This window comes from Astatotilapia calliptera, chromosome 1 (genome assembly GCF_900246225.1).
Source record: "Astatotilapia calliptera chromosome 1, fAstCal1.2, whole genome shotgun sequence".
Lineage (NCBI taxonomy): Eukaryota > Metazoa > Chordata > Actinopteri > Cichliformes > Cichlidae > Astatotilapia > Astatotilapia calliptera.
The window spans coordinates 19,844,556-19,865,731 of NC_039302.1; the positions used below are offsets into that span (position 1 = coordinate 19,844,556).

At 42.0% G+C, this 21,176-nt stretch overlaps 1 protein-coding gene across 5 annotated transcripts in view; it reads right to left on the minus strand.

The window, feature by feature from the left end:
• The window catches only part of zfhx3b (zinc finger homeobox 3b), a 169,510-nt gene that overhangs the window by 56,626 nt on the left and 91,708 nt on the right, over positions 1–21,176 (minus strand). The window lies entirely within an intron of this gene.

Consider the following 21,176-nt stretch of genomic DNA (forward strand, 5'->3'; position numbering starts at 1 on the left):
ATTTGATCATATCACACTTTCTCTAATATTGATTGCGTGATAGACTATGATCTATCTAACTGTACAAACTGCTTGGACAAAGTGCGCTTGCGGGCCAGCTTCTTTTCCGATTGTGTGCACACATGCATATACACTTTGAATGTGAAACATAATAATGTATGAGACAGGGCCTATGTCTGTTTCCTATGAACCTGCAATGAAGCCCCCAGTTGATAAATCACCTCCAACTGGAGTGCAGGAATTTGGCAGCTTAATGAAAAAGTCATGTTGGGTTGGGAGGAGTTGGTGTGCCTGGCTCTTAGGTTTCTAACTGCCCTATCAAGGCCCCAACTACAGGGGAGCTGTGGAGCATAATGGGGGGAATCTGGCTGGGTCAGTGGCATGGATTCAATACCACTGAACTGTCTAGGAATTTACAGGAGTTATATAGGAGATTCAGCTGGGCGAGTGTTTGTGGCTGCCTATATAATAACATATTAAAAATATTGCAGCAGTGATTGGGAGATTTTTAAACACGATTAAAGGCAATGAAAGTGCTGCAAAACTGCGACTAATAAAACAGCTAAATAAGCGAGCTTTCTGAAGCTTCACATTGTACAGTAGCAGCTGTTACAGTAAAAAATGAAATGCAGTCATAGTTTTTTTAAGCCTCTCTCTTCGATGGAGCACCTTACCTCTTGCTGTGGAGGCTGAAGCAGTGCTCGGTGCTTTTTCAGGTAAAGAGGGACAGGGGCGGTGTGAGCACCACCCCATCCTCTCTCTCACAACTCTACAGTGCACCTTGCCCTCTGAGTGGGCAACGCATGCCTGTATCAGTTTCACCACCCACCCAGAGCACTGCATACATCTGCATTTCCATCCACTTAAATGCAAAGTAAAAGTGGACCTTTAACACAAAACAGTGTGGTTGCAGAGAGAGTCCAGCTAGCACAAGATGGAGGTGGGCATTACTGGAAGGGTGGAAGGGAGACAGAAAGCCGGTAATTCCAAAGAATGGCTCCCAAAGGAGCCGTATAATACAACGTGTACACGTAACAACACATACAAAAGTATAGACAAAAAGAGAATCAAAAATGTACGCATACAAACACGCACAAATACGCACACACAAACACACACACACATACACAGCCGTATACCATTATGATCATACCCTAATTTCCAACATTAAATTTGGCAGTGCTGTTAATACAAAATTAATGCATTAAAACAGATGACTATCTGTGAGCTAAATAGCTATCAATTCTAAGAGAGCTGCCAAATTCCCTCTGTGAGAGAGCTGGTGAGTATCTGCTTGGATATTGCTTTGTAATTGTCTCCCTGATTCTCTGTACTAAAAGCTCTTGTCTGTGTGTGTGTGTTTGTGTGTATGCATGATTGTGTGCGTGCGTGCTTCATGGTTTAAACTGCAATTCACACCTGAAGCAATGCAGTGCACAGCACTCGAGCAGATCTATGATAAGATTACGTCCTTTAAATCGCAGAAGTTATTATTGGGGTACTTTTGATTTTTTTGGGGGGCTTTTTTTGTTATTCAAATATAGCAAAAACAATGCAAAAATTCCAATCAGTGAAGTATTACACTCTGAATGGAGACAATGAAATGTGCCGGTTGGGTTGAAAAAGCAACTAAAGACAAAGGGATGATAAAATCACCTTGTGCTATCGCTTCTTCATCGAGGCAACTTGATACCTGTGCCTAATCTTCAAATAGTATCACGTGTTTTGACAACCAAAGAATCTGCTCTTAGTGAGAAAAAGTGTTGCACAGCAGCACAAACACTTTGCAGGACTCAAAACTGGTCTGGGGCTGGAGGTAGGATTTTCGTGTCCAAACAGACCAAAGCTTTGTGGTTACCATAAAAAAAATTTTTTTTTTAAAGTATAGCATCTGGCATGCCTAATGCAAACAAGAAAAAGAAGACTAAGAAGAAAAATAAACATAAAGTTTCAATATGGATGTCAAGTGGATAAGCCGATTAGGTCAATACTCACGTCGCTCTTCAGGAGGACAACCTTCAGAGGAATGGAGACTGTTACCTGCATTTTTATGAATGCAGGCTGACAATATTAAATCATTGAACATTTGGGCTTCATAATATCAAAGTCTGGGAATGACAAATCCCGCTTCATGTCAGAATGTGTAAATACAAAGCAGTTTTTTGTAGCTGTACGATACTTAAGGCTGAGTGTTTTCAAGATATTTCCAGGCCATCTCAATGTGTAAATATATGAAGTGATTAGTTAAAAAAGCAGTTGGCCAAAACTGACATCTGAATCTTAAAGTTTAATTTAAATTTAAAACAGATTATGTAAATTGGGATTAAGTTGAATTTTTTCAAAATAGATGACCCTTTTCCTCCCAAGCCAAAGTATACTTGTACATGTGCAGATTTGTTGGGAACTTCGTGAATCTGCATTCTGGGATTCCCCTAGAATAGAAGCAGGTTATTCAGCAAAGAAAAGGAGAGCGACTGTGACTGGAGTCAGTGAGTGCTCGTAGTTTGGCCTGTGATTTCCCCGATTGCCAGCAGCACGAACAACAGCTCCAACCACAGGCCCCACTGGGTGCCAAGTGTGGTGGCTGCTTTGAATTAGCCACTGCAAGTTGCAACATGCCTAAGAGTTAGGTTGTGGCTTAAGGGGACTGTGTATTCCAGGCCAAACTGCATACCTACTGCTTCCTGAACCTCATCTCCACCCTCGTCCTTTCTTTTCCTTTACTCTTTAATACCTGCCAACCCTCGTCTGCATCCTGTCCCTCTGTCTCAAAGCCCATAATGTGCTAAGTTGCTTCCTCTACTGTCTTGCTGTAGAAATGATCCATCACTACCGGTGAATAAAACCAGGCTGCATATTTGTCTCTGGGAGGGAAGGGAGAAACAAAACGGACCTCTGTGTCGTAAGTGGGGGCAGCAAAGTAAAGATGGATCACTGTAGGTGTCCTTGGAGAGGATGACTTAACATGGGCCTATAAAACAAAGTAGCTTGGGAGGGGTCATGGAGACACTTAAAGACAATGCAGCTACTGGTGTTCCACACCCACCACTCTTACTTACTTTAACATTAAATAAAGCAATAATTATTGAATTCCATTTGAATGAGTAAGATGCTAGAAAGTAAACAATGGGAACATAATTGCAGAGGGAAGGCAATCAATGCAGGCAGTCATTTGGGCCATGTTGATTATGTAGGCTGCTGTATGTGCTCTGTGTGTAAGAGTGTGTGCACTTTTGTGCAGCCATTGCAAATCTAAGGTGAGCCAAGGGGAGTATGTGCTGTGACAAGGAGCTGAGTAATACACTCTCCCACATGCACACACAAAACAAGAGTCGGGTAATCCCTCCTTCAATAATGACCCAGGGCTCTAAACAATAGCTCTCAATCAGCTGATCAATGTGTCCACATAATTCATGTGCGACTCACTGTCTTTGAAAAAGGAGGAGGAGGAGGATAAGTAAGCAGGCAGGCAGTAGAGAGATCAATGCCCTGTGCGGTGATAACGAGCCTGGGCCTATGCCCACAGGAGCCCCACTCTGGCGTCCAGGGTCTCTCTCATTAAGAACATTTGGATAAGCATGGCTATACATACATAATATGCACTTCTAATCATAGGCAGATAAACACATTTCTCCCCCTATTAATGAGCTGGGTCCTGCTTTTGTGACACACAGCAATGACTCCAAAACAGGCAGGAAATGATGTCAATCCCCAAATAAGAAAAAAAAAAAGAGTAAAGCAAATTAACAGCAAGCTGTTGGCCTCCTCTTTCAGTAGCTAATTAACAGCTTAACCTCCTGGTGCTTTTATGAAAGCCATGCTGGGAGGAGCTTGCCAAAATTGCAGTACAATAAGTCTGCCTGCAGGAGGCGAGAGCAGGGTGGAGCTACGGGGGTACCCAAACAACTATTACAGCCACTTGATGACATGTGTACTGGCAAGGTACCATCTGGAAGCTGAATGGGGTAAATCAGGACCTGCCCTGGCCCTTCTCTCCATTACCCAGAGTACTGTGTCAACATAACAACCCTCCATTTTGGACAGCGGTGAGAATAATTACTTGTACAGGGCTGCGGAAGAACATGTTTTTGATTTTCATTTAAGCAAAACAGGAGGCACACAGCAGGCTGCAATATTCAGATTTTGTGTTTCACTGCATAAAGTGTTACTCTCTTACAATAAAGACTCAGGACATTCGGGTGGAAGAGAAATAGTTTTGTGTTGATCTCAGTCTTTTGACTGTGACAGGTGCCGGTGAGACAAAAGATGAGACAAAACCTGAACATGTTCATCTCTAAAGCAACCCGAAAAGGCTGCGATGTGATTTTCATACGAGAGACAGAAAACAGGCAGGTATTTTGAATAAAAAGAAACACACCTGCTTTCGGCACCCAAAGCAACAACTTAACTTCTTAATGCCCCACCCCATTCTTTGAGTTTTCTTTGCAAGCAGTAATAACAGCGTCTTGAGGCCACTAATATTAAACTATAAACCACTCCCTATCTTCTGGCTAAGAAAATGGGCCAACATGAAAGACTATCTGAATCATATCTAGCTTTACACAAGTGTTGGACCCCCGTGCGTATACAGCTTTTTCAAGTGCTTCCTGTGAATGTTTGCAATGCAAACCACAGGAGTACCTGATGAAGCTTGGCTACAGACAAGCAAAGCCATCAATCAAACAGAATCCCCTTGTACTCCTATAGAACGAGTTCCGTGTGATTTAGAGGGATATCTCAGGAATTTATGAAAGGTGCTGCTCAGGTTGTCTGAGGAGAGCTTTACAGGCCTATTAATGGAAGCGAGTGTGAATACTAGATGAGAACAAGATGACTGACTACAGTAGATCTGGACTATGCTGTACTGTAGGTCACTGGTGTGTGAGTACGTAGAGGCAGAGGCAGGGCTGCACCCGTCCAGCTGACAAAAGTCTCCAACACCTCCCTGCTACTCATTTGTCACTTGACAGCCAGACAATGGCAGTGTGGCCTTGAGGAGCAGCTCTGAACACGAGAGGCAGAAAGCTTGTTAGATGGAGATGAAGGATGAAAGAGTTTGGAGAATGAACCCTACATGAGTACATGAGGAAACGGCAAGAAGCAGGATGGGATTGTACCAAATACAATTAGTCTTCGAGAACAAACATCACACTCTGCAGCGTATGCAGATCTGGCGAGGGAGTATCCAGCAGAAATAAAGACCTCCGGTGGTGAAATTAAACACGGCCATCATCTCGTGTCAGTGTTAGTGATGTATCCTTTTTCCCACTTGTCGGCCATTGCGACTCAGAAAAAGAGCCTTAAACATCCTCACAGCATTACAGGTGACCGAGGGCCATGCTTGCTAAATTGCAGGTGTGCCGACATTCTTCTTGCCGAGTCTATTGTCATTAGCTGATCTCCTTTAGCACCTCTGCACTGACGTAATGGGAGAGACGAGACACAGAATCAAGCCTCCTCAGGCTTGTATTATCTAGCTTTCACCCCTGGCGTTCTCAGTTTGGTAGTGTAAATATTTCATTAACACATAATTGGTTACAGCTTCAGGCTACGCAATAAGGCTGTGATAGCTGTAACACTGTATATATCTGGCTTCTCTGTATCCTTTTTAATGTAAAATTCATAGAAAATGTGTTTTGGGGAGAGGGTGTTTGAGATCTCGTAAAGGGAAATGTTTGGTTGTTCATGCACTGCCCTCACACAAGCTCAGCAGAGACACCAGCTAATTAAGAACAGTGATGATGTGCTCAGCCCGTGTCAATATTTAACCCAGTCTTATGCAGCTATCTTTATTAGTAGCACTGCACTAACAAAAGGAGCAATGTGGCTTTTGAGAGGTCCTCGTCTTAAAATGAAAATTAATGAGTGGGGTTGAGTGGAGGTGAATATACAGAATAGCTCTATATGTGGGCCTATTTGCATGGAACATGAAGTACCTTGTTGCGGTGAAACTGCTGTTGAGTGTTCTTCAAGCAATTCATACACCAAACACCCACCAGTTTCACCTGCCAACTAAAAGCTGAAACTTTAATGAGAGAAAGCCTGACATTTCACTTTTTCTGCGTGTAGATACTCGAAAGCTTAACACTAAACGGCAATACCATCACTTCCATAATATGGGATATTTATTTTCTCAGTTGCACTTATAAAACACGTTTAACAGAGTCGCCACATACATCCTTTTAGCTTTCCTCTTCATTGTTCAGTAATCAGTGCTTAAACTGTTACCTTTTTCAAGTAGAAAAATATTAAACAAAGTGGCGCTTAATACGGTGGCCCCACTCCCCAACCTCAAGGACACAGCCAGCGCCATCTGTACTTCCTGTGGCCTTGCTAAGACGGACTTCTTAACAGGGTCACTGTTATTGCCGCTCATTAGCCAAAGGGGAGAGGGGGAGAAAAATAACTCCATTTTCCATGAAAAAGAAACAAAAGTGCTCATTGATCAAGGGGATCAATTGAGGATCAATAACCTAAACTTTCATCATTTTCAGCACAGCATAATTACAGCAGAGATATAGTTGTCATCACTGAAAATCAAACAAAGACCAGACTAATTGGGAGAGCCCTATTGCTTTGGTCATGCTGGCAAGAAAGCTTTATAAGCCCCAGAAAGACTTGATGATGAACGGTCTTTGGAGCTTCCCAAAATAACTTCGTGTGCCATTAACAAGTGTCATCATGGAGGTCACTGAGCTGGCTGCCCATTCACAGACATCTAATACTGGGCACACAAGATCGCCTTTCTCATGTGTGCATATAGGGTATAAAATGAAAATCGTTCATATGTTTATGAGATGACTTGATTTTGATATATTGTTCTGGAAGCGCATTCTTATTATACCAGCACAATTTGCTGCTGACCTCCTGTGCCATAAAAAGTTGTTTCCCACTGCAGTAGCTGAGCACTGTAAAGACACTTGCAGAGTGGGTAAAGCAAAGAGGCATGGCTGATATAACTTATATTTCACAGCCTGGCATCGCCGCCAAGCCGTCCTTACTTTCCACACCATATACACTGCTCAATCGTGCAAAAAATCTCAAACTATACTTCAAAGCCTACCACTTTTCCCCTTCCTGTTTATTGATTAGACAGAGCTCTTGTTCAGTAATTGTGCAGTAAATCAAGCATGGTGCGCACTAATCTCAACCCCGGGAGGAAAGTGTTAAAGGTAAAACCTGCTGAAAAGTGCATAATTATGGTGCTGTGTGCAGCCAGGAGAGAGGATATTCTCCTCCCTCTCACATTTCTCACTCACTCTCTGCCTGCGCAACCAGAGGCAGCAGGGAGAGGGGTTGGCAGAAGAGCAACGGGAAGTGTGTACAGTTTCTAACCACCTCTCGCTCTCCCTCCTTTACTCTTTCAGTCCCTCTCCCTCTCAGTGCATTCCCAACCAAAGCGCCGGGGGCGCCATGCTTGTAAGGAAAACCACAGCCTTTTGAGTGCCTCTTGTATTTACAAACGGAGGCATGTTGGAATCAAAGGCATTACCACATGACATAACACATTAAACAGTTGGCAGATTGAGAATTTATATGCTGAATAGATATTGAGTTGGGTAAACAGGAATAGTGTCCTTATTGGATCAGTTTAGCTAACAATACTTGGTATGAGAGTGAAACTTACCTAGACCAGAGCACACTTTCAACTGCAGAAGCTCCCTCCTTTCTCTTGCTTTTCCTTCTCTCTTACCACACAGCTCAGGCTAGAGCCCAGGTGGAGACAGCTATCACTTTCCCATCAACTTCCTGTTCCTCTTGTCTCTCCGCCCCTCTTTCTCTCTGCTCTCTCGCTCACTGCACAACTTTTTTTCTGTGCCGTTTTTGAAGTAATACAAAGCCACGTCTCGTACCCATTTTCAAAAATAATCAACGCTGCAGTTCACATTTTTTTCCCTCCTCTCACTTCTCTCATCCTCTTCCCAACAGTTTCCCCATGTTGCTGTTCTGCCTAATCTCACCCCAGTTTTTATTTCACCCTCATCAGCAGGGATCTAAAAATAAATGATAAATGGAATATGATATTTTAAAGCCTTATCTCTTATCTGTTCCTACAGGGGAATAATAAGGTAGTTAATCCTGCAGATCCTACTCAAATTGATTAATCAGCACATGCGGACAATCAAATAAATGATTAATATTCCCCAGTCCTGTGGTCGGACAGTTACCCCTGAAACCATCAGTAATAATTCAGTAACCCTTCCCAGACCACAGGCTGTAGCTAGTCAGCCTCACTCAGCATCAGCCTTCTGATCTGATGTTCAGCAGGACTTTGAACTCCCCACACAGAAACTCAGACACACCAGGGGTAAAGCATTCTGCACCATACTCTCTCTATAGGCCTCCTCCAGTGCTTACCTGATCAGAAGCGTGTATATACAGAATTTAGGTAGATGAACAGGAAAAAGTGTTCTTTATCTAGCTGCTGTTAAAGATAGCAGCACTGGGTGGGAAAAGATCACCATCATATAGTTTCCAGGTGACTTCACAGAAGTGCTATAGAACAGAGAAAAAAAGCTTCCACAAAACAGCGTTACATAATACACACACCAAGAATAAAAATGTTCAAGGAGTCTTTAAAAAAGAGAACATCCATACTTGAAACTGTTTTATGCAAGTACTGGGTAAAGTGCTGCTGTGTTGCCAAAGACACAGAAGCCTGATGACTTCAGGCACTCACATGCGGACATACTGTCAGAGAGACGGGCTATATGACAACAACTATCCCCAAGATTCGCCACATTGAGCACATCTTTCCCTGTTGGTGAACAAATGGGGGGGCCTTTCTATTCTATCCTATTACCCATAGTATTCTCCCTCCCACAGAGGTCACAGAGCAGCCATCTACATGGTGCTCCTCTGCATCTGCCAGCTAGAAGAGTTATTAATCAGGGAGAAAGCTTGTGGCAGAAGAGAGCACCTCTTGCCCTTCACATTTGCACTAGGCCAAGAATGAATGGTGGGGGTGGGTACTATGGTAGGGCGGGAGATATACGATTGCACGATGGGAGTAGGGGGGTATAGGGGGAGTTATCCGTCTCTGCTAGCTTTTGAATACAAGAAGTTATGCAAAGTCTGTAGTCTAACCCAGCAAACAGATACACACTGTATATACCAAATGTATACATATGGGCCCCAGCCCACCCCAATCCGTCCTCTCTGCCTAAAGGAGACTTGGCTTTTGTGTTGCTTCTAACCAGCTGGTTGCCTGAATCAGCACATGTAGCCAATGAAAGCTATTTATGATTACCAAGACACCGTGAGTCTTCAGAATTGCTATGACTTTTTTTATGGCTTCCCAGCATTACTGCAGCCATTTAAACTCCCTCTAAGAGGTCACTAACTTCAAGAGAGATACAGTTTGGGATCAGGTTGAAATTTAGCTACAACACACACTGAAGTCCATTCACTGGTGTTTTGCAGGGCGACGCTATAAGAACTAGAGTCTGAACTAGAAGAAGCTTGAGCCCTAGAGTGTGACTGGCCATTCAGTACTCTTGCCAATATACTTTGTGATATATGGCTTTGTCTTTAATAGGTATGAGCATGGTGTGTAGAACAGTGTCATGAAAAAAAAGCCTCTGGTTTTATATATAAGCGTTACAGTTCACTTTGATCTCTTCTCTTGCTCCACTGTTTATAAATCAGCCACACAAATATTTATGAGCGGAACGAGGAAAATGGCTGGTCTGGTTTGTATCTCTGCCCTCCTTCCCTCCCCGCTGCGTTCTCTCCCTCCCCCTGTGGCTGATGTGTAGATGAGGCCACCGCAGACGCAGAGCGAGCATATAGGCCCCAGGCCACATCCATCATATCTGTTCTGTCTCTGGCTATTGTGTGGCCCCAGAGAAGGTTGAACCAACCAGACTGGGTTAAAGAAAAGATGGCAAATTGACTATGAATAAGAGACGAATGCAGCATGTAGCACATATCTCACTTATCACAGGCTTGTAACTGCTATGTTTGAATGAATTGTATGAGTCAAACCATGAACAAAACAATGAATGTCAGCGTGTGGATTTTGTGCTGTGTGGATAAAGTTGTGCCCCCAACTTGCGCATCGCTAGTTCATCAGTAACAAAACTCAATAAATTAATACAACCATGTTCAATGTGTGCTGCCTTTGGCTTCTTTTTAGCCAACCTGTCTGTTTGTGTGTTTTACACTCACACAACATGCCCTAAGCTTCTGGATCTTTATGCTTTAATTGCTCCCCCCAGCTCTGACCCCTGATCCAGATTACTCTGATATACAGTATCTCCATTAAATTGGGAAGTAGGTAAATATTTTCTAATGACCCTTAGTTCTAGCGACACCATTAAAAATGGAAGGAGGGGGGAAAAGAAAAATCAATCTTCTTTCCTTTTTGCCCTTCACTGACTCTATTAGTTCCCTTTTTTATCGGTTGTCTCCAAAAAATGTGGAGGTAGATCGAGCAGAATGGAGTGTCCACTCTCACTTTGACAGGGCAATGGACTTTACTGAGATGCATTTCAGTAATGAGGAGATTACCGACCTACGGTCAGAAAGAGAAATCTTTTGAGCAGCATCTCCTCTGTCCTTCTCGTAACACATTGGATTTACCGATCTGATACAAAAAAAAGGAAATAGTCAGACTGCCTTTATCTAAACTGAACAGAATGTTGATCCTGCAATCTAGACTCGAGATCATTAGAAAGATAATCCGGTCTAAAGCAGAGAAGAGACAAACTGGACCAAATGTTCCCATCATGTAGTGCACGAAAAGTTCAAGGTTTGAGCAAAAGTATGCCCGTGCGTGTGTCCCCTTTACAGTAAAAAGCTGATGAACCATATGCGTGTGTGTCTGTGGGTAGGGGCAGGCAGGGGTGGGGGTGAGGGGGTTGGGGGGGGGGGGGGCAGTGGTGGACTGGCTTGTCGATCGATGCAGTGATTGGCAGTTAATGGCTTTTCCTGTTCTGCCTTGGTAACCCTGGCCTGATGGCTGTTGCTTCTGATCAGAGATGGCAGATGGTGTTTGATTTTCGTATATAAACCTCTGACTTTGTGGAGATGGCTTCATCATGTTTAATGATTTAAAAGTTAAGTTGAATACTGGGAATACTCCAATGCTGGCTCTCTCATTTAAAAAGCCCTAACCTCCCTTCCAGATGTAAAGACTGATCTCTCTTAACAACATGCACCACAAATGGTTAGTATTCTGCTATAAGCCACTCATTCCTTCAATGATAAATTATTTGAACTGAATTCACAACACACATGCTTTTTCCATTTCATATCATGCAGACATTTTAGTCCCTGGTCTCATTTTACAAAATAGATCCTCACAGGCTCCTCACTCACACACATATAATCTAATGCGATGACTCAAAGAAATTCAAAAATCCCCTAAGATCAAAGATAATCCTAAATATCATAAAATCTATTCCCAAATTATTCTGTCCTTTCACCCAACTAGACGGTAATGATGGCACAGACTAGAAATCGAGCCCATGAATAAGGAGAAAAGGTTGCAAATGGAGGAAAATTGAATGATAAGCTCTATTTGATGTGTAAGAGAAGACCGTAAGAAAGTACAAACGGCAGGTTTGGAAATCTCTCTTTTCTTTTTTAAGCATAATTTCATGTTCTGATGGGTTTGTCATTATTTAGCTCCTCACTCAACAAGGTTGAACTGCTTAAAGTGTAATTCTATGGTTTAAGTCCATTTAACACAACTCCAGATGCTTTGACATTTTATCTCCCATTAAAAAAAAAGAGAGAAAGAGGTGTGCCCAAAAAAAGCGGTTCTCAAAAATGATCCAAAAGTGAGTCAATTCCCAAAAATTCCCATGTTAAAACTGACCAGAAAGAGCCACGTACACAGTCTCAATAGCTAATTTTTAACTTCATTTCAATTGTATTGAGGCATTCGGTTTTTAAACCCTTTCATTTGATTAGGGCTGAAAGTTTGGTGTGTGGTCACTTATGATCATAGTTGCCATTCATCTTCTCAGTCTCAGTGTTGGAAATTCCACTATGCTAGTGCTGTCGGTGACATCTGGAGCATTTTTAATTCGATTATCTGACCAATAATATGGCTTGCTGTGTGCTTTATTGTTATTATTATTATTATTATTCACAAACAGTGAAACTCTAGTTAATGATTAATAACCACAGGTTGCTGGGGAAAAATGTGTCATGTGTCAAGCGGTTGCTGGAGATTGCTCGTAGTCGCTACGTAAAACTGGGTTGCAAAGGGCATATATGGTGCTGCACGAAAAATATACTTGCAAATGATTTGGTTGCTAAGAAATTACAGCACTTGCTCGTACATGGATGCATGGATGATGCCAACCTACCTGCAAACACTTGCCAAGCAAGTCTGCATGGTCCATGCAAACTACTGATGACAGCAGCAATCTGCTAGCAATCAAAGCAGTCACAAGAGAGTTTTTTTGGTGCAGCACTGTGTGTTGCACCACACAGATTTCACCTAGCTCACCATGAACATTTTCCCCTATCATCTAATAGTTGTCATATGTGCACAAACCAGTCTGCAGCTCTGTGAGACTGAGGTCATATAGCATTAATTTGTAGGTTTAGCATTGTCTAATAATGTAGCACTTCACCCTCTTGTACCAATATGTTCACTTCTGGCTCCAACCCCCCCAGCATGGCAGCAGTCAAAATAACACAGAGGCTTCACAAACCAACTGGTGACATCATGTTGGCTCGGTCTTTTATATGGAGTCTATTTGATGGGTCTATGAAGAATAGGGAGGCTTTCTGATATATAGAGTAGGGAGTAAATTTGTTAGAAAAGAGTGTGTGATTATTATGATAATGACAGCAGTGTGTGTATGTGCTTGTGTGCACGTGAATGAGCGAGAGTTAGAGAAAGTGAGAGCGAAAGAGAGAGATTTAGGTCACACTGGGACTTACAACTGCAAAATTAATATGCCCTCACTCCTGAAACATCAACAAATAATAAAATACTTTGCTTTACATAACTTATTAAGATGCTCTCTCCCTTATGCTTTCAGCATGCAAATTAATACACTGATCATTTGAATAATCATTTGCATTCCAGATCTCACAATTTCATGTCCAAACTTTAACGGCTCCCGGAGTTCTCGTTTTAACAGTAGCTACACAGACAGTCCTTATGGTTCAAATTATTTTAACATGACTATTCCAACCTAACAAGCATAAATTAAGTAAATTCCTATCTTGTGACAGAGATAGGCCATCTGAAGGAAAAATCAGAGTTTGAATTATTCAGCAGACCTTAATTTTACGGGTACTGTTGACTGTGGTGAAATTATTAAAAAAAAAAGTTGTGGGGCTGGCAGTGAAGGATGATAGTATATTATCTGTGAGTTTAAGAGTTCAGTGGCTATGAGGACTTCCTCTGCTGTCTCAGAGATCTCAGAGGAAAGAATGCTCTGCAAATCCATGTGAAGACTGAAAAGAAAATTTTAAAACACAAACGTGTGAAAGTACTTATGCTGAACAAAAGCCTGCACTTGAATCCCTTGCTTTCATTAGCTTTGCCAAGTAGCAGAAAAGTGTGAGGGTGACCCAGAGGTTTGCCACATAAATGAAGCAGGGTGAGGTGAAGGTGAATAGGCAAGAGAGACGATATGCTGGGGGTGGGGTTTAAAAGGCATGGTAGTTAAACTTTTTTCTGTCTCTCACTCTCTCTCTGTCTATTCTGGGCATCAGTGTGTCATGAAGGAATGTGAGGGCCATAAAATATCAGTGCCCTTGAGAAGCTGAAGAGCATTCTTGTCCCCAACTCTTAAAGCTGTCTTTCACTTACAATCACTTTTCCCGACTCACCCTTCGCTCTTATTTCAGAAGTAAGTTTAAAGTAGAACACAGGTGTAGAAGATGGCACCCATGGGAGAGATAACGTTTGGGAAAATTCCTGGGATTAAAAAAAAAATAATAATACAAACTTTCTTTCTGGCATCTTTCATCTGACGCACTAAGTTGAGTTTCAAAACTATGCCTTTGTCTCCGTTTGAGTCTGCACCCCCACACACCCATAGAGCTACCCCTTACATCACTACCTTGTAATTTCCATATAATAATTTAAACAGGAGATTCTATTCTCTGCTGCTTCTTTCGTTTTCATCCCATCATTTTATCCATCTTTTGTATTCAAGAATAAAAGCCATAATGAGAAAACAAGGTGCAAAATGATCTTTTCCAGAACCACTAATAAAAACCGCATTACACCCTGGGCTGCACCGCTTAATTACAAAAGGATGAAATCTTTTCTTCTACATCTGGAGAAAACATTGGCTGCATAAGACTGAGGGATTTACAGCTCCCAGTTCTAACCTTGGACTCCAGCACACAGCAATTAGGCAAAACATGGATGGACAACCAGAGCCATGAACTTCAGGAAGAGATGGCTATTCTCTCTTGACACAAGGGGAAAAAAACCCCATAGGTCCCACAGTTTCAAATAAAAATTGTAGTCCCGGGAAACTGGTGGATGATTTTTTTAAAAAATGTATCCTCAGTAGTAGCCACAGATGGGTAAATCGGACTTTCCAATGCGCTGAGGACACCACATTACATTTTGTGTTACACAACCCATACAAAATAGGATGCCTTGAGGAAAACATCTATCAGCATTATCCCTATGACCTGTCAGAAATCCAGGTAACACACTGCTGAAGTTCTAAAATCCAACGGTAATCAATGCATCGCAAAATGGAACAACCTTAGGGTCTGATTTGTTAAGACAAATAACAACTGGGAAACAACTTAGGAGCAATTGCTCTACAGGAAGGAAAGCAAGGGTCTCACAAGGCTGTCAAATAACTGCATGTTATGAAGTGCATATAAATCAATATCAAGTATATAAAAAAAATACTTACTTAGTAATAACAAAGCATTTGGTACTCAAACATCCTTTTTTAGTCAAAACGGGAAGGTTACAAGGCAAGGGAAATGTTACAACACTTAGGGGCATGTATCCATCCCTCTGTAGAGTGTTGCTGTCCCATGACTCTGCCCTGCTGGCCAAACCCAAACAGAATACCGGTCCCTGTGTGCTCATCCTGGCACCTAAATCCTCTCCCTCCTCTCATCTCTCTTTACCCCCACTTTAATGTACAGCTGCACTAAACACAGACCTCAAAACTGAGTAGTTTTGTGGCCCAGACCACACGGAGGCCATTAATCTGGTGGCTAAGCCACTGATGTATTGATGGCACACAGTCAGTAAGCTTGCCTGCTTCTGTCTCTCCATCCCCTTAGCTTAGGAGCTACGCTGCAGAGATTCACAGGAGCCCTGGTGTGGCGCCCCAGAGTAGCATTTACCTGTAAACTGACACTGTTGGTCTTTCAGGTGTGGTGGCTATACACCACCTGATCTGTTGACCAACTGGGCCTAAAGAACTTGAAGTCTGAAACTCAACTGAGTCGAGCTAAGAGCCACATAGCAGTTTTGCATACACTCAGAATACATCATAAGTATATGAGCAGGAAATTCTGCTTTCTGAATCACACACAGCAACATTTAAGAAAAAGAAATTCTGTTAAACTGCTGTCTAGGCTAGTCATATTTCCAAAATAGGAGAGAATTAACGTCAGCACTACTATTAATGTCTTGTGGAAATCAGATGGAAACCATAAATACTTTAAGAATACTGCAGAATACTGATTGTGAGAATAACGTGAAAAGTCTTTACTTCAAGCCGGGGATTTACAGCAATTTACTTATTTTCAGATGACAGTCAGTCCACATGGCAACTCATTTTACTGCAGTTTGACTATCAAATTTATAGATTCGAAGACACTGCAGAAGCTGTTGATTACATGGACTGATATAAGGGTCTTTTTGAAGAAGAAATATGACTATCAAATATTTATGTTCAAAGACACTGTAAAAACTGCTGATTATAGAGGCTGATAAGGGGGTCATTTTAAAAACAAAAAGGTATATCATTGCCAGGCACCTTTGAAGTAAGGTTTTGTGGAATTAGTAAAGAAAGACAGAAACAACTCGCTTGAAATATCATCTTTACAGAATTTTAGCAGGTGAGAAGTTTGTCCAAGATGTAAATGCTCGCTCAATAATCTCTCCATCTCCTACGATCAAATTAAGAACTTCATTTTACTGTTTTACTGTCACAATTGCAAAATTTTAAAATAAATTGAAGCCGGGAAGGCTTTATGGGCTTGGGAGCCTGACCTTTTGATTTAGGGAGAGAATCAGTGTGTTGGTAATAATGTTAAGAGCTCTGCAGTGAGGTTCGAGAATTTCTAACAGGCAGGAAGAGGACTTAGCTGGGAATCCCCCCTAAAAAATACAATTTAAATTAAATAAAAGCACATATAAAACCTTATGCAAATCCACATCTCCACAGTTTCACTCTCCATGTTTTGAGTTACTTTTGAAAAAACGATTTCCACTGTAGAATTGAAAAAAAGAAAAGAAAAAAAGCAAAAGAAAGAAAGAAAAGTGAATGTAACAATATTTTTTTAAACAATTACTTAATTAAAAAAAAAACTAAAAATTTGGTGGGAGATGCACAGCGGTTTTGTCACTTTAGGCAAGTGCTTTGTGGTGTAAATCTACAGTGAGGCAAAGTGGAGCTTATCTCTGTCTGAAACCAATGAACCTAGTCAAGTCAAGTTTATTTATAGAGCACATTTAAAAACAACCAAGGCTGACCAAAGTGCTGTACAGTAAATACAGATAAAAATACAATAGTCACAAAAACCTGTGCCTCATATCTGTTTACTTTAACAAACCCATAACCTACACTTTATGCACTTTTCTCTTGCCCAAAAACACACACAAAAAAAAGTCATATCAACAAATAAAAAAAATAACATAACGGCAGACAATCAAAACACAAAGAGCTTTAGGAACAGAAAATTACCAAAGAACACAGAAAATGTGTCACTCTATCTAAAACAAACCCCGGACTGAGCACCTGGTTTATAATCCACCAGATTTTTAACTCTAGCAACTGAGGGGAAAAAAGCTGAGAGCTGAGAAAAGTCTATCCTCCCCTGTCAAAGGAGCTTTCTCCTTCCTCCCTTTTTGCTTTCATTCACTGTCACTGAGTAAGCCCCAGCAACACCCACAGTAGGGCCTGTGCACATACAATCAACACCACCAGCAGCAACAGCTGTGCCACGGGTCAAAGCCTGACCCTTTCTCTGGCCTTCTCAAGGGGTGGGAGCTAGAAGAGTTGTGAAATTTTTGCACACAGCCAAACACTAACCCCTGCTAGCTCCCCCTTACATGCCTAACAGCCGCTCTCTTAAATCCACCCTGGTTCTCTGTGCTGTAATGCTCCTTCCTTGTTTCACCCACCACTGAGTGAGTGAGATTTGTTTGAAGTAAGATGCAAGAGTTTAAGACCCTGCAGGTGACTACTGAAACAAAGAGTGTAACCAGGGTTCTGGATCATAACAATGTTAACTGGGGAGTAAACAGAGGCAGGGGCCGACACAGAACTTCTCTATGAACTACTGAAAAGATACCTTTCATGTGCCCTATGGCATTTTAGATGACACGGCTGCTCTGTGTGTGCGCCTGCCTGTTCGTCTGTCTGTTTGTGTGTGCATTCACACACTTGTGCATGTGAAAGGAGAGAATGGGCTGTCTCCCAGGATGTGCAGTGAGCGCTTTATTAGAGTGGTAGTACCAGTAAATCAGAGCTCAGCTCTTCCTGGAACTGCTGCAACCTTTCCCACTGAGCACTATTACTGAACAATCATAGGCTAGCCATGATAATTAGCAGTGTATCCTCTAGCACCCCCACCACCACCCTCACTCCTGTCTGTCTCTCCATCCACCACCTACCAGTCCCCCTCATAGAGAAATGCGTCATACGTGAGAGGGTAAAGCGAGGCACCCACTCGCCCAAGTTTTGGACACCTCAGATTACCTTACGTTATATTTTTTGTCTTAATAGCAATGAGAGTAAGAATTTGGGCACATTCGTGAGAAAAGTTTAAGACACTGGGAGAAAGATATAATCACGACAAGCCCAGTCGGCAAGTAAAGCGAGAACTTAACAACAATTCAAAAACCCACCTTACCTACTGTAGGGTGCCATAAGTTGCCTTACTCTCCGCTAGAGAGCTCTTGGACCAAGACCAAATCAACCAGACTGCTGTACACATCCAAAATACACATCAGCATTATTTGATTGCAAAACTACAACATTTTTCCAGAGTTGGAATCAAATCCATAACCTATTTGTGGTTGTTCTCCAACTGCATTCCAATGCATAGTCCAAGAAGACTCGAGTCAATCCCAGTAGTTCTGATCATTAACAGGGAGCGGTCATCATTGCTTGGATTCCCGCATCTAAGAAGCCAGTGCTTCTGCTGAGTAGCATCATCAGTGAAACACCTTAATGCCTTTTCATGTAACCACTAATCCCTTCATTTACATTACGGCCTCTTTTCCTCTATTATGTTTCATCATGATTATTTGCTCTCTGCAGAGTGTGGACATTTTCTTTCCTCAGTGTTCACTGATTCTTTTGGATTGCACTGAGGGGTAAAATAAGAGCAGTAACTCTACACAAGTTACAGATGTTTTCTGTCCGTTAATGGGCAGAACATATGATCAAAAGCCCTGTTCTTAATGGTAAGGCATGGGACAGTCCCTGTGACCGGCTGTGTAAGGCAGAAAAGAGGGAGTTGAATTTTTTAACACTCCTCTGTGCTCAGTAGGGAAGGAGCAGAACAGAGGAAGGGATTTCAGGACTTGCTTGGTTAAAGATTCCCCATCTGATAGTGACGGCACTTTCCCCCCGTCTTTCCATGGCCAAGCGGCATCTGGAGTGGATTTTGTGCTAGCAGACACCGAGGAACATGATTACATTCGGCTAACTGCGCTCTAAACTGATTATGCATGTGCCAAGCTAATGGACTACATTTGCAAGAGGAAAAATAACATCCAATCAATCTCAATTACCGCCGATTGCACCGGCCCCCGAGACAAGGAAGGTAGCCAGCTAACCCCCCATGCTCCTCCCCTTTCCCCCAACCCTTGACTGGAAGCTGAGGCCTGTGGCTTGGCCTGGTTAGTCCCCACCCTTTCTGTCTGGCCAAAGCAGTCGGGCCTGGAGCTAGATGAGTCTCTCACCTCCACACTAAAACACAGTGAAGCCCCAAGGCCTGAGTGGAGAGCTGTATGTATATCACATTAGCCAGTGGAGGGTTCTCTAGGAGTGACCATCCTGTGAGCAGATGGGCGATCATCACGCTGTCATCAGAGCGACCAAAATCCCCATGATCCATGGGAAAAAGAGAAGGTATAAGTTAGTTTCAGTGCACAGGGGACTGAAGCAGAACTCACAGACTTCAGAATTGGTATCTCTTAACTGAGAGCACAGCACACAGGGGAAAAGAGCATCACCCCCCACTGTGTGGTGGTCTAGTGGTCAGGATGACTTGCTGGATCGTTCTGTGGTCTTTTGGAACATTCCAATACATGGGGTGGTGGGGGTGATATTTTTAGAAAGCCCTAATATGGGCCGCATACCACAGACTCTCAAATTATCCCATCCAGCTTAGCCCTCAGTTTAAACCTTCCTTTTTAATTCCAGTAATTACAGGCTCCAATTTATATGGAGCTGTGCACACAAAGGGCCTGTTTAATGCAAACCAGTTTGATTTGGGTGAAGTGTCCCAAGCATCTCCCACATCTTACAGCCTGTTTATGCTGACTTGATGATTTATTTTCTCCCCAAAAAGGTTAAAAATGGTGCTATTTGCATCAGATTTCTTTGGGGAAGCATAAATGAATGGTGATTTTTTCTTTTTTTTGCGCATGCATAATATACCAAGTTGGTTTTACAGGCTTTTAGGGCACTGTGGTTTTCTGTCTGTCAGTATCTCTACCAGGACAGTAAATTCAAAATGGTAAGAAAACTGACATTGTCAAGTGGGGAGCCAGTACAGTGAAAAAACCTTAAAACCATGTGCTTGTCCGTTAAACATTGATGAGCTGTAAAACACTGTATTAATTCTTGTTGACTCATGAACATTTAGGTTTTGGAGTAAGGTCTGGGATGAGAAGAGCTTAAAAAGACCACTATGTTCTCTTGAGAGAGCAGGTAATTTCTGGACAAATGCACATACTCCCAGTCAGAAGATCAATTGGTTTTAAGAAATATGGAGCCATCTTAAGAGGCTTAAGTCATAAAAAATGATCATGCCTGGATGTGTTGTACATATTTAATCCCCCACAGCCCAAAGAGCAGTGTGACATGTCTCTTCTCTCCTAAAACTTGCACAGACAAAGAAATAGGTGAGATTTTTTTGGGGGTTTGCACTACAGTTGAAGCACAAAGATGTAGAAGAAGTTATACTCTATGCGGCAAAGCAAAACATGGATCTTTCTCAAAAAGGTGTAAGCATGAGAGAAAGTAAGCCAGAGCTGGTCCATTTTCTTCTAATGGGAGACTGTTATTGGAATTTGGCCCAGTAAGTCCAGAAGCTAAGGTTAAGAGAGGAGGACCAAAGACTGGGAAACACATGCACTGACCTGACAAATTCACAGACTATGTGTTTACACTAAAATGTTAATATCAGAGTGTTTGTGTATGATAGCATTAAGAGTTCCCTAAAGTAGCCAGCTCTGGCTATGAGCACAGCAGCACTGCCTTCCTGCAGTGTAAACCTTGAGTTTGCAAGGAGCAGCCAATCAGAAGAAAGGTGGCTTAAAATAAGGAGGGTCTTTAAGGTAGAGGAGGCTGCACCCAAACCCCTTAAGATAAATAAGGATTATCCTGAAGGGAATTAAAATCATTCTTAATATAGTGCAAGAATATAAATATGAAACTGAAAATGACACTATAATGCTATAACGCTAATCTAAAAATGTCCCTGTGATCTCTGTTGTCATGGAGCAAACCACAGAATGACAAGCTAAACACCTCCTGACCTCTTTAAAGTAGCAATAGAAGCCCCGCTTCACACCTTCCCCTTTAAGAAAAAATGAAATTGATTTTTTTTTTTTTTTTAATTTTGCTGTTACTTCAATACAAAGAAGCTGTGAGGAGGAAACACGGCTGTCATTTCAGCCGGCCTGACAAACATTCATAATGCTGAATGATTTTTAAATGGACAAGATTTTTGAAGAGGTTCAAAATGACCACTTCACCTTAGTTTTTAATGCGGTTAAAACACCATGCTTGAGGTAGCACATTTTTCACATACCT